The sequence below is a fragment of the Argiope bruennichi genome, chromosome 5, assembly GCF_947563725.1.
Source record: "Argiope bruennichi chromosome 5, qqArgBrue1.1, whole genome shotgun sequence".
Classification (NCBI taxonomy): Eukaryota; Metazoa; Arthropoda; class Arachnida; order Araneae; family Araneidae; genus Argiope; species Argiope bruennichi.
Genome location: NC_079155.1, coordinates 17,151,250 through 17,164,549, shown reverse-complemented (window position 1 = coordinate 17,164,549; position 13,300 = coordinate 17,151,250). Strand labels below are relative to the sequence as shown.

Here is a 13,300-nt window from a genome sequence, read left to right as displayed (position 1 = left end):
ATTTTTTTTATTTATTCATTATAATTTAATATCTTCGCCTCTTTCAGCAAAATAAAAATGCTTTAAAGTATTTTATTGTGAATTTAAATGCTCTAAAGTATTTTATTGTTTATCTTTTTTTCCGACAATATTGTGAGTTATCCGCAGTTTTTGCATCTTTTATGTCCGCATAAAAACAGAACTTCACCTTATTGTTAAATGTAAACATCTTCTGTCATCTTTCCTTTCACCCCTATTTTTACTAAATAAACGCATCCTGACGCAAGCGCAAAATAGTGGAGGGTTTTGAATCCGGAAATAAACAGTATCTACCTAAATCCTGTAAGAAAAGTTCTAAATTTTATTTTTAATTCTGTTTTTTTTTTATTTAGAAATTTCTATTGGAAAAATTAACATTTTAACGTTACGTTGAGATATATGTTACATAATTATTACAGATTAGCTTGAAAGTGGATTTTGTGTTGAAATATTGAATACGTTTTTATCCAATATACTTATTTTCTGAACAGATTTCTTTCAAAAATTGTTTGAATTTCATTTCCATCTTTATTCTTTGATAAGGTACATTGATATTTGTATTTATATAATTTAGGTTTAAATGCTATTTTATATTATTAATTCTATTTTTTAAAAATAAAATCTGCTAAATTTTTATAGAATTTTCTTACAAAAAAAAAACATAAATTCATCTCAAAAAATAGTTTTTATTCAAATGTGGTGTAATAATTTTTAAATATGCTTTACAGTTGCTGAAGAACAGATAAAGAAATTCGCTGTTTTAAAAAAAATTTGCAATTGTTTTAACACTTGATTGTTACTTTTAATTGTTTTAATTGTGTTAAAAAAAGAAATGTCCATGTAATTTTTAGTCGAGTCTTAGTATTTAAAGACTGACTAGAACCACGCATCATTTTTTTTCAAAAACTAGGTAATATATTCACAAATTATCTATTAAGTTTGGAATAAGCGATTTGATAAACTCTTAAAGGAGGTGTTTGTTTTACATTTTTTTAATCAAAATTCCTATACATGTTCAAATTTTTAAACTATTTTGACTTTCAAGTGATATATTTTTATTCTATAAGATTTCCGTAATGTATTATGTTTAACAATTCAAAATTATAAAGATTTTATAAAGTTTTTCAAAAAAAAATCATCCGAAACGCTGTCACTTATTTTAACCCTTTCTAGGGCCGTGGGAAGTATGCTTCCCACCGAATTTATCAATCTTTGTATGAAATTAGGTAGGTTGGCATCAGTTCTGACAAATTTTTTTAGTAAGTCAGAAACTTAGATGCTTCAGTTCTTTATCTCAGACAAAATGATGTGTCTTGATTTGTTACTTAAGTATTAATTAACCAAATTAATTAATGAATCAAATTAAATTAAGCTAATTGAATCCCTTTTCTTATTCTAATTTTAAGCCTAAAAATATTTTAATATAATATGACTAGAAAAAAAGGGCCCTTTAAAGGGTTAATAAACTGTGAAGCACTCTTTCTCATAAAACCACCTGTATTCCTTATAAAGCAGTTATATTATAAGAAATTGATATTAACCTTCAAAATAAACGATGCATAGAACTCAGGATTGTGCATCATTATATCGAAGCTTCAGCCTAATTGAAATTTCTCTCAAGCTATTGATTTTTCCGATGAAGAATTCCTCAGTGTAATCAATCATGGATGTTATGACTTAAGGATGACACATCAGCGAGGGAAGTTCAGCCTAAATGTTATTTGAAATGGATTCAACAATATTCATTAATTTTGCTTAGACTATTAAGAATGAGCGTTGTGCAATGAATGTTACTTAATTAGTCTGACTTAATCATCTTTGCTTGTAACGGAACCTGAAAGGAAATTAGGGAAAACTATCGAACGCAGAAGGTGAAAGACGATCGGAGTGGTGTATTCTTTTATGGATTTGAACAATGGATCACTTTTAGATTCGGATAATCGAATGTCTTGGGTATAGACATTAGATTTCTTTGTTTCACTTTAGTTTGCTTTGTTTTGTTTCAAATTAAAAAAAATAGATGGAATCTACCTGTATCTAAATTTCTTATGTTCAAAACAGAGACGTATGAATGTTTATGTATGGTTTTTATTATCATGTATAAACATTAGCCAGCTTTCTAGTAATGTGCCATACCTTACTTCATTGTTGTGGCTTTTTCAAGGTTGTTGCATTTTCGAAATTTTTAGGCACTTAGATTTCGTAGACACCGTATGTTTCGATTTTAATATAAATTGATACAAATATTTTAATAACCATGAGAATAATGCAGGTTAGCCAAAAATGGGTTTTGTGCCATAAAGCAGAAACATCTAATCATGTTCTCCAAGATTTCTCAAAATGTGACCGATGTACCATGCATAATACATCACGTTTTTTTTTCATGGAGCGATTCTTTGTAAAAGATTTAAAAGAATGTAAAAACTGATGTAAATTGACACTCCTTTTAACATTTTTGTCAATCTCCATTATATGGGTATGTACATTTTTTTCTTTCTTCATTTCCTCCTAAATTGCCTAAAAAGGAGGAGATGACATTGTTGATTAACTAGTTATTGCTTTGAAGTGGATATTGAAATAAATGTTAGTTTTATCTTAGAGTCTATCTTGGGGATAAGTATAGATTTAAATTATTTGATTATAAATTTATATACTACATTTAAGAATTGCTTTTTCTTTGGAGAATATTTATCTAGTCATATATATGTTTCATTTTTACTTAAGTGACAGAGAATTTAGAAATGTTGAGATTTTTTGAATTATTAAATTAACTTCTGACTCTATATTAGGCACGTCATCTGGCTGTAAAAAAACTGAGTACAGAATTCCACAAAATTAAAATTTTTTAATTATATAAAAAGGCTAAAAATCATGAATTAAAAAATAAGAAATTTTTTTTTGGAACACAATTTTTTTAATGCGGGAAAAAATTGATATTCAAAATTCTGAATGTTGGGCATGAAGCAAAACAATATTTATTAAAAAAGTAAGCATTGTTATAAACTTTTTATTTACATTGTTACGAATCTGTAATAATCTGTTAATTGTTACGAATCTGTAGCAAAGCAATATTTATTAAAAAAGTAACTATTTTTATAAATTTATTATTTACATTGTTATGAATATGTAGCAAAGCAATATTTATTAACAAAGTAACTAATTTTGTGAACTTTTAATTTATATTGTTACGAATCTGTAATAGTGCTTCTCCGCTACGTTAGTCTTATTGCTTCAAAGTAAGATTCACAGGGACTCTTAATGAATGTCGAACGAGGATGCCAAGTCAGTGATTCCTGACAGACGATTTAACTTTAAAAATGAATATTCTGGAAAATGAAAAAATTACGGTCCTATTTCTGTCAGGAATTGAGATCTGGAGAATCTTTTGGTAACTTCCATGTGACATCATTATGTCTTTGGAGTGTTAATTACAAAGCGAGCTCTTTTGCTTACCCTAAACGTTATTGCTGTATTTTCTAGTGTTTTTTTTTTTCTGATTCTGGTATTATTATCTACAAATGATGCTTTTTGTGTACAATTCTGCTACGTTTTGCTATTTTTGAAACGAGTTTCTCGAATATTCGTTTTTTATTATTCAGCATATAGGACTTTCGGCGTGCCTGCTCCCTCCGGACGATTTCCATAACAAGATATATTATTTTAATATAGTTCTCAAATAACACCCATATTTTAACATTTAAAATCTAAGTTATCCCATTTGACTTATTACAATTCATTTGCCCCTATAGTGTTTAATGCACTAATTATATGAATGCTACAATACTGCAAAATTAGAATTTTGCTCCTACAAACCTCTATCAATTTATTCTTTTAAATAAAATTTTAATGAATTATAATTAATTTTAATAACATTACAGAAGTCCATCGTCGTTAATTCGGTTTTAATTTGATTACGTTACATTTATGCCCCACTTTGCAACAATAGGTGCTGTATTTTGGAACGCACTTAATTTTAAATCACAAATATGTAACGTGGATCATAATTCCGTCCCCTGCAGACAGGCGTTGATATACTGGATGCCAGATTTAATACATACCAAGCCTACTTAAAAAGCTCGACATTTTCGAATACTTTCATAATATGGAACTATGTTATATATTATAATAGTAATTACCGCTACCTTACATTTTATTTATAAAGCTAACTTCTACTATGCAAAATGTTCATGTTAATAATGTCAAATTTGTTCCTCTTCGGCATTTCAAGGAAAAAGATAACGTTAAGCTTTAATTTTTTTGACAGAATAGGTTTCAAATTTGATACATTCTATAACCTCTATGTAGAGACACAATAATGTTTACATTAAATGGCATACCTACTTCATCGTATATGAAATATTCAAAATTAAAATATTGCAATAATCGGAAGATTCAACCTACACATTTTGACCGAACTTCTTGATTCAGATCGTCCTTTGTACGAGAAACATGTTTGTAGAATTATATAGTTTGTCTGTGAACATGATGGCTCAAAAATGCTTCTAGCTAAACGGATGAAATTTGATTCTATCAAAATTTGAAAGAGATCCATTTAGAGAAATGTTGGCACTGAATTGAAATGAATTATCGAGTTCATTTGACGAGATAATTACAAAATGTCAAGAGCAAAATCGATAAAACTTGGTTCACATTTTAAATTTCTATAATACATATACATATCAAGTTTGCCACCTTAGTCAAGAATTAATTGTTTACCGTTTAGTACATTCATATGTACAGTGGATCACAACAAATGCTGCTGATACTGCTTCGTTCAATTGTAACGTGGTTGCCGACTGTACACAAGTACAGCCATATGCATGTGAACAAGATAACTCAAAACCGCAAGACTAGGATAAATGAATTTATTATATGATATTGTTACTGTAATTGTAGCTCCATGGAAAATTTTGGTTTCAATTGTTTGATGTTGTTGTTGTTGTCATGTGACAAGTGCAATAAAAAAATAAGGAGGAAAGGGAGGCAATTAGATTGGGTCAAAAGCATGCAGAACAGCCCTGGCACATCTTCAGCTTTATCGGAACAAAGAATAATCCTGGTGCAATCAATGTCTATTTTAGAGAGGGCTGAAATAATAGAACGACAGTTAAAAACATGTTCTGGATTCAGCTGCACGTCTGGACAGTGTCTACATTCTCCATAGAGCCTGGAGTCATTGGACATGATCCCCATGTTCCTCAGGTGCCCTAGTCTGAGTCTTGCAATTGTGGTTGTGATGCTTCTTTTATAACTTATATTTACCAGGAAGAATTTCCCGCGATTGGTACAGAGCCTCTGTCTTGCTACGGCATTTGAATTCAGGGCCAGCACGGACGCAGTTCCAGCTACCAAAAATTATGCACCCCAAGCAACCACGATTTGCGGATGTGGTGACGTCAATCCACCGATGTGCAATGGTTGGTCTCTGCTTGGGGGAGTGTCCTTCTTGATCAAGGAATCCCCAGTGCCAGGTAAGTATGTGTTATGTAAGTAATTTGTTGATAATAACACTTTTTAAACTTATATTTAATTACCTTCCCCCATTACACTATAAAATATAAACCACTCATGCACAGGACTCTGAAAATTAGTTCACAGTTTTTATTCTGGATGGTGGATTGTATAACCATTATTTTGAAATATGCCAGCTTGTGCTTTCACATATACACAGAAAGAAAAACCATCAGACACTCAATTTAGATTAATTTTAATCCTATAATTAAATATGGATGTAAAATTTGAACCGTAAAATGATTCTGTTTAAAAGAATATGATTGAATAATATTTCTAAATTCCATCTCAAAATTAAACAAATAAAACCTCAGGACCTCTCAATTTCATTTTTTGGTTGATTTGAAAACTAACGAACAGATATAGACTTTCTGATAATAGACATTGATTAGGCTTTGAGGCTGTATTGAAATTTAGATGAAAAAACGCTTTGGATGTCAAATTATATTATCTTTATTTTTTCACTTTTGATTTATATCTTTTAAACACATCTAACAAAGAGATATGTTTACAGAAATGTTTTTTTTTCTCAATTAGAGAGATTTGAAACTGAGAGATTCATCCAACTGTTGGGTTCTTATTTTTTGACAACAATATTTTCAGCTTGTATATATTATTTACGAAAACATTAATCAAGTTTATTATGCCCTTTTATTATACTCTACTTATATAAGAGCATGGAAGACACAGGAAATATTAAGCTCATATGATTTTATGAAAATAAAACAGTAACTCCCGAAATATATATATATAAGTAGGGAAACACAAATTAAATACATATTTGAAGTTATTTTATCTCATCTCAAAAGATTTGCTTAAAATATGAGGCTTTAAAATTGCCGGCTCCAGCCTCATAGTTTAAGTATTGATGAAAAAAAAAGCTCTCGTATACCAGCCTTATAATAAGAAGGAACAATCAATATATTCCTTTTAAAACAAGTTGTTTTGTAATAGAACATGGAGTTTTAAATGAGAAGGGATAGAACTCTTTTTTCTACGATTTAATTAAAAAAAAAGATATATCTGACAGGAAATAAGTACAAGGAAATTCTCAATGGTGCAACAACACAATTTCATGATTTATAATGTTTCAGGTCGTACGGATTATGACGAATTTCAGTAATGGCAAATAAGACGCAGCATCAACATATATTTAATTCTCCTAAATTAACAAATACGTGTTCAAAGAAATTTCGGTCTGGTGTGATACACGTTCTTCGTGTTTGTGTACATGCTACTGCCCTGTAAATTTAGGATTCCATTAGGATTGTGTTGCGCATTTTATATGGTATATTCTTTTTCTTCCCCACCAGATTCACCTAACTATACTGCTTGTGGCATCCCCATTTACTTTTGTCACTCATATTCGGTTGTAGAAATTATTTGTGCCTGCGTGTTAAGCGTATTCTTAAAGATTTTTTTGATTTAAATGATCTTTCCAGATTTTTTTTATATGTATTTACAGTGATTCTTAATAATTCCTCTGTGGATTTCAGATCAATAACATCCGACCATGGAAATAAAAATGGAGATGCAGGAAAATTCAGGAACTTATCTTTTCTATAGCTATTCAGAATCGAGATCTAGAACGTCTTCTAGAAAATTCCATACTTTGGCTAAAGATTAAAAATGGGAAGTGCTTACACGATGAGAATATTTTTCTTTGGAGTATTGAGTTCTCTATCTGTAAACTTATTGCTGTATCCGGATTAACGATTCTCTGTCAGCTTGTTTTAAGAATTTTTACAAGTGTTATTTTTTGTGTACGCTTCAGCCATGGTTTTTCTAGCTGTGTTTTGCGTGCATTTTCTTGTAGAATAAAGTTAGAATAAAGTGCAGTTTTCCATTATGCAGTGTATCGTAATTCTTTCCTAAGGCTACGAGACGATTTCAATTTCAGTAACAATATGAATTTTCTGATCTATATATATATATATATATATATATATATATATATATATATATATATATATATATATATATATATATATAATATATATATAAAGTGCTTTAATAAAGGTTTTTTTTATAACCCAAACGTAATGCAAGATTTTAATTCACCACCATTCGTATATTAAGGTGTTAGCTACCCTATTAATGAACCATTTGACGGCTGATATTTTAATTAATAAAAATGGTGTGTTACATGATAAATCAACATTTTTTCGTTGTTGAATAATATTTCAAAAATAATGAAAATCTAGAGGCCACAGTTCAAAAAATTTGAGAATCGACCTCCTACATCGTGTGGTTCAACACCATTGGATTTATTTGAAGTCCAAAGGCTATGACAACAAGCTCATAAGCACGTGTGTATTGAAGGAGAAAATTCAACACTGCATCTACGAATTTTAGCTACACTTATGTAAAATGGTGACGGAAAATTTAGATGAAAGAGTTCCAGAAAAGCCGTGGAGGCCATTTGCCCTATGTGTTATGCCATACATAACCGTATCCTGTGTACTTCAGGATTCATAAAAATATAACGGTTTAAAAAATAACTGTGTTTTTTTATTTAATTCAATTTTGCATTAACATATTATTCCATCGTGTAACGCTAACTTTTTACTAATCCTAAACTCTCAGCTGTGAATTGGAATTTTTATAGGGTTGAAAAACTTTAATGCATGAATGATGGCCAATTCAAATCTTGCATTAATTTTGAAACACTCTTTATATCAGAAAATTTATTAAGTTGCATTTATATTGTTCATAAAAGTTTTAGATAATCAATGATTTGGAAATTTTGATCTCCTTCGAATTCGTATAAGTAACTCCTTCGAATGATAAGGGTGAATAATTTGTAACTAAGCTGGAAAACTAGATGATATTATTGGTATTCAATCAATAATATGACATAAATTACTAAATTCCTGACGTTAGATAATTGACTCTTTCACCAGATACATAATTGCAGATACATAACAATTGTCAAACTGTAATCAATCTTGATATTGAGTCATATTGTAATTAGTTTTAAAATGTTGAAATGGGAATCTTGAGGTGAATAATGGACAGCTGAGGTATTTACATTTTATCTTTTAAATTTAAAAGTTAAATAATTAAGAATAACTTTAAATCGCTCATATTGTATAAAATTTGTTATGGAAATATTATTAGTTTTGTATTTCTCATATTAATACACATTTCCAAACATATTTATATTCAATCCCAAAGGAATTTTTAAAAAATGAAAACTCGAGAAAACTATTAAAATTTAAACTAGCAGGTGTGGTTCAACCTATATTTCCTTACATACTCTCAATGAAATTTATTTGCACATCTCCACCGTTTGTAAAAAAATTGAAGCTTAGACAAGGTCTGAAAGTCACGTATTTTCTCAGATATTTATTTTCACAGTCCCACATGAGTATTTTGTCCTTCATAGTGTAATAAAGGAAATTGAATATGCATTTTGGACACATTTTATGTTTTAGATTGAAAATAAAATTTTATACAAAATTGCAGTTTCAGTGAAAAAAATGTGTGAATTTTATTTATCTAATTTATTGAATTTTTGAATTATTGCGTTTACATGCATTCAGATATAAAGGACGATACACGGTCAGCTCCTTTTAGGATTTAGTTCAAACTTAAATATGGATCTACTTTTTGCATGCTAAACTGATACATAAACGTTTATCTGTATACCACTTTATATTAATTATCGTGTCCACTTTTATTTGAACTATTAAAAGGCTAATAAAGAAAGACGAATTTGAAGAATTTTCCCGACGATTCAAACACAATTCTCTTGCAAATTTATTTTGTTCAAAATTTGATAGAAATTTAAAATTCTGACATTATGACTATATACCAAATTTCATCCATCGGGCTCAAAGAGTCTTAGAATTATTTTGTTCAAAAACAAACATAACGTTAAACTCTCTACTCTGACCCGCGCGAAGACACCCAGAAATATCTGATTGGACCGCCGCAACAGCAACATTGGCGGGAATCGTGGTTGAGTCCTAAAGGCCACCACTGGCCACGATACAACCCTTCCCTAAGGAAGTACGCCTTATTATCGATGGGAGGAGCCAGAACCCCACCATTTTTCGTATCCAACAGTATGACGGGGAGCAAACACCATGCCGGATGCTTTTCATCCTGAATTACGTGGGGATAAAAAACAAACATATTTCTAAAAATATTTTTTTCGGTCATATAGGAGATCTGGAATGTCTAGATCCGTCAGACACTAAAGCTCGATTTTTTTTGGTTGATTGCAATATTTTCTTTTTGTATTTTGCGTATATCATAATATTTTCAAATTAAAAATTAATGAAAAAATTTTTTTAATGAAAGTTTATGCTACTTTTTTGGTTTTTGACCAATTTAGTATGTTCAAAGTTTTCTCATTTTTAACGACTTTTCCTCTTATGCTTTAAAAATACAAATAAAAGATCTCCATCACCAACATTACTCAGGAAACTAAAATCATCGGTGGTTAAAGATGGAGGCTCCAGGGAATTTGGTATTGCGTCTAAGAAAGATATAATGCGGATTTCAAGGAACAAACTAGAATGAATATCAAACAGCAAGCGGCTTAAGATGTTTCTCCAGCTTATGAAACACGGGAAGAGAAAGCTTTCAACACTTCTACGAAAAGATGTGTGTATACACGAGCATCCATTTTTTACTTTGATAGATAGGAATAGGAAGAAATTTAAAGCATGTGAAATATTTTGCATCTTTGTAACAAGAAGTACAAGTTGGAGTTAGGGAAGAGCTGTCACGTTTCTAGGTTTTTTTTTTTTTTTTTTTTTTTTCGTTTTTGAATCAAATGTTAGAGAATAAGTTTCTGCTTTCGTCTGAAACGTAAACGTTTTAAGGAATGATAGAATTTTCCTATTATTTGGTTCCAAAATTTCTTTATTTCATAGAATTTTGTAATATTATCTGGAGAAATTGATTTTTAAAATTACTTAAAATTTTAATAAAAGTCAGTTCTCAAATTAGTTGTTTGTGATATTAATTGCATTTCTTATTTTTTAAAAAGCTGGATTCAGAATTTGGATTACATATTAGGCTATTTATAGAAAATTCAGAAGCAAGAACTTTTTCCGAAATTACTCTAAATTAACTCGATGAGAAAAAAAGATTTCATGAATACAAAATGGGACTCTGGATAATTATTTATTAGAAATATTATATTGTGTCTTATATTGGGAATTATAGACGCATAAAACTGTCTTTAAACACCTTCTATTATTTACTTTGAATGTATTAACCTACCCTTCTGTAACAACATCAATGCAATTTTGGGATGGACCTCACAATTTCAAACGGAGTAAGGTCACATGATGATGCATGGAACTTATCCATCTTCAGACTTCTACACGACACCAGCGGGTGGATTTTTGAATGTCGATGTCGGCTTAGAGTATACCAGGTCTAGCCATACTACATTTCGAAGCCGGTCTTGCATATTGCCTGATAAGCGCGATCACACTGTTTAAAATCAATTTAAATTTACTTTGCCTCCTGACAAAAATTAATCTCAACAATAATTTTTGTTAAAAAATTATTCTCTTGATTTGATAAAACAAGGAAGTACGAAGAATATATGGCCTGCGTGATTATATACGATGGAAAATTATAAATATATTTTAAAAAAATTGCAAAGCCAAAGACTATATTTTTAATATTATTTCCTAATTAAGACAATATTTTTACTAATTTTGTTGCTTAATAAATAACATAAATAACATTCAGACATAATATTGTTACTTAACTGTGTTACAAAGTAGGATCGGAAAACTAATAAAATTATATTGATGTCTGAAAAATGCTGTTAAGCCTAACATGATTTAATGATTATTTTGTACTTCAGAGTACAGTGAAGATAATGAAGTTTTGTGCCTTCGTCTCTATCACTTAGAACCAAAAAGTGATACAAATAAAAATATCACAATTTTTGATGAAAAATTCTCATATTAACCTGCATTTCTCCAAAGTATTAAGTTTTCTGAATTATCATAGTCACATACTAAAGTAGCTAATTAACATTTTGACAGTCTGAGTGAATAATTTATTCAGGTCTGCAGTTCTATTGATAAATCATACATTTAATTTCATTTGTCTTGCTATTTCTGTTTTTTTTTATCGTGATCGCATGACATGAACTGATGAATCAATAGATTTTCCACTGATATATTTCTTCTAATATTTGATATAAATCTGCTAATTTAGTGTAATAATCACGTACAAGATTTACTGCGTGTATCAATTTGCATGTTCACGGGGCCACAAACAGACATAATTCCAAAAGAGTGTTTTCTGCACCCAAGGAAGTCTAAAACATAGGGATAGTTTTTTAGAGATAACAAATAATTATTCTTATCTTTTCTTATGCTTTGTGCATAATATTGTCACGTAGGTACTTTATTATGGAACTCAATGACACACACAAGAAGTAGAGTTAAACCAATTTATTAACTCAACTCTGAACTGAGAACACAGTGACTGACAAATCTTCTGCTTTTATACCAGTAGGGAAAGTTCCAGAATACTCTTCTGGAAACAGTAAGAAAAGTCCAGAACACTTGTCTGGTAAACTAAAGAAATGTCCAGTATCTTCGGGAACATGAAATAAAGGAAAACATAAAATCAAGGAATTAAATATTTACACAAACTGTGAATCGGGTTGTCTCTAGCGGGATTCGAACTTTCGGTCTCTTGATTATGAGATCACTGCCATGACCATTCGGCCATGGAGATTCGACTGTCTTTCTTCAATGCGGCAATATTGTTACTGTTCAAGAATTTTAATAAGCCCGATGGCGGGTAATGACGCTTTATTCCATAAGCAAACATAAAAAAACAAAGATACAGGCGAAATGAACACAAAGAATAGCATTTGCAGAAATCAAAAATACACACGCATACTGTAAATCGTTTACTAAACAAAAGCAATAGTGTAATAAACCGCACTCGTCAACACTACCAATCATGACAATATCAGATAAAAAATCTTCGAGATGGATCATCTCGAAAAATTTCTGGATCTTGGACTTTAATTGAAGTAGAACCAAAACACCTTTTATTTTTTTAGATAACCTTCATTTTCGAGGCTTTACATAACAGCACTTGCAGAAATCAACAATACATGCGCAAATCACTAATTAAAACAACAGCAATTTAATAATGTAGAGCACTTGGTGTCACCATTAATCACGATATAACGGCTGGAAAGGTAGATGGAATTACCCCGAAGAAACTCTAGATCTATCTTAATGAAGATCGAATAAAAATTCTTATATATTTACAGAATGGTCATTTTCGTTGCCAAAGTCGCCAGAATGACTTCCTTGGCATGGCATCCATTCCACATCTATTAGAAATATCTGTAAACTCCCATTTTAACGATAATACTGACATCAAAATTACGCAATATTGCATCGTAAAATACAAACAAAAAGGAAATGATATTTGTAACAATTGGAGCTATGGAACACAAAATACAAATCCTCTGAAAGAGAAACGAAAAATTATGTGGCGAAAGTGATCTGTTATTAGAAATAGCCAAGATGCGAGAGAAAAATAAATGACACGGCGCAGCACAGAAATTTAGCGCTTCTCGGAAAGTGAATAATTATTCATAACAAAGCAATTATTCACATGAATCAACTCAACAACTTTACATAGTTTATTCTTCATGTCTTCATTTCTGGCATTACTGCCAGGCGCTGCACTTAAGAACGGCACTTACCATAATATTTAGATTTAGAAGCTTTCATTGCAATGGATTTATAGACTCATTAATTAT

At 30.2% G+C, this 13,300-nt stretch overlaps 1 non-coding gene across 1 annotated transcript; it reads right to left on the bottom strand.

The window, feature by feature from the left end:
- Positions 1 to 5,336: 5,336 nt before the first annotated feature.
- Positions 5,337 to 5,497, bottom strand: LOC129969946 (U1 spliceosomal RNA). The gene has a single exon (XR_008784695.1). It is a non-coding gene; the product is annotated as a U1 spliceosomal RNA (small nuclear RNA).
- Positions 5,498 to 13,300: the final 7,803 nt, after the last annotated feature.